The sequence below is a fragment of the Lactuca sativa genome, chromosome 5 (assembly GCF_002870075.4).
Source record: "Lactuca sativa cultivar Salinas chromosome 5, Lsat_Salinas_v11, whole genome shotgun sequence".
Lineage (NCBI taxonomy): Eukaryota > Viridiplantae > Streptophyta > Magnoliopsida > Asterales > Asteraceae > Lactuca > Lactuca sativa.
The window spans coordinates 281,692,801-281,694,692 of NC_056627.2; positions in this window are offsets into that span (position 1 = coordinate 281,692,801).

Below are 1,892 nucleotides of genomic sequence, written 5' to 3' on the forward strand. Positions count from 1 at the left end.
CTCTATTTTCTAATATTTTAGATGTCAAATCAATACAATGATGGTCTTCCTTGTTCTTATGGAAATGGTTTTCCTCAATCTTCTGGAGACGGTCTTCCATTTTCAAGCCAATGTGAAAATGACTTCCATTCCTTAGGAAATGGTAGAACTAGATATCGTCTCTCTTCAACTCTTCTACCTCTTCTTCCTGTGATTCTCCCAACGTCAAGTTTTACTCAGTTGAAAGATATGAAACTACTCAAGCCCTTTTGGCATGTAGACATGAAGATGGAAATTATGTGTGTGCGCACATTATGAAAATAAAGTCCTATTGAAAATTCGGAAATGATGGGTGTCATATTCCCAAGGGAGCAAGCCAATTATTTGGTTCTTTTATCGATTCCTCTTTCATATAGTCAATTCATTAAGAACTTTCGTATGAGGAATCTTGATTTGACCCTAATTGATCTAACCCAAATGTTGATGGTTTTTTTTTGAAAGAGCTCCAAATGTTGATGGTTGCTGAAGCAGAAATGTGTAAGAGCACAACAGAAGCAGAAATGCTTATATGGTCTAATCCCAAGGTTTCCACGGACATTGACAATGGTGACATTGTTGATCAAGAAAAGATTTCTTTTCCCTATTGAAAGGGATCAACCAAGAGGAAATCGTTTGATTGCAAGGTAAAGAGAAATGCTCGTTCTGAGATCGTTCCCAATTTTAACCCCAATGAGTCCATTTGTTTATATTGTCAATTGAAGAGACATTGCAAGCGAAGCTGCCCGGCATACCTGAAGGATCTTAAAGATGGTAAATTCAATTCATGTGACTCTACTTCAGGTACGTCCCTTATCTAACTCCATAAGTTCCTATTTTTATACTCTTAATACATAATGTGATGATAACATTTTATGCTATTTCGTGATCTAAAAGAAAGAAAGAAGCTTAATCATAGCTAGCTAAGTCTGATTGTGTGAAATGGACTTTGGTCGCATGGTTCGATGATCGGAATTTATGGGTTTTGGACATAAGAACTTTCCCTATGTGCACATACAACCCTATAGCTTGGATCTAGGTTTCACTAATTGAACATGCAACATATCCAAGACTTTCATGGCTAGATCTAACAATCAAAATCATATGAAAACAGATCCAGAATAATACCTTAAGTTACTTACTTGAAACCTTCTTCTTCTTGGAGCTTAGAGTCACAAATGTCACTCCTCTAATGGCTTACAAACACCAACTAGCAAGAAGATGATTTGAGAGAGATGAGGAACAGGGAAATCGGCTCTAGGGTTACTCCAATCACAAGGGTGGCCGATTTCCTCAACCCTATGGGTCTATTTATACCGTGAGCTCCTAGGGTTTCACCCTAAAACCCTAATTGGATAACTTAGCCTCAAAGCAATCCAAATCCTCTTCTAGATAAGGCCTTGGACGATTTATAGGTGACCCACATCCCTAAAATCGTCCAACCCATATCCATAAGGGTTATCAGCTCAAAATACAACTTTCACACATTTGACAGTTTATGCCCCTTTATTCAATTAATCTCTTTAAGTCACCAAATTAATTCCTAATTAATTTATGACTTATATTAATCAAATAATATTATTATTATTTTAACATATTATTCTTATAATACATTAATAATAATATCTCTTCTCTCTAAATCACCCTATCAAGTTGTTATGGTGAAGGCAACCCAAAAGGACCATGCACAATCGGGTCAAGTACTTACCAAATATAGTTACAGCCTTAGACAATAATCCAACAGTCTCCCACTTGGATAAGTCTAGTAACTATAAACGCAAACACAATCTAATTAGCAATCGTAGCTCTCAAAGACGCTGTCAGCTCTAATCTTATCAGTAACCTGTCCTTTAGATAAGGGATCGTACAATCCTCTG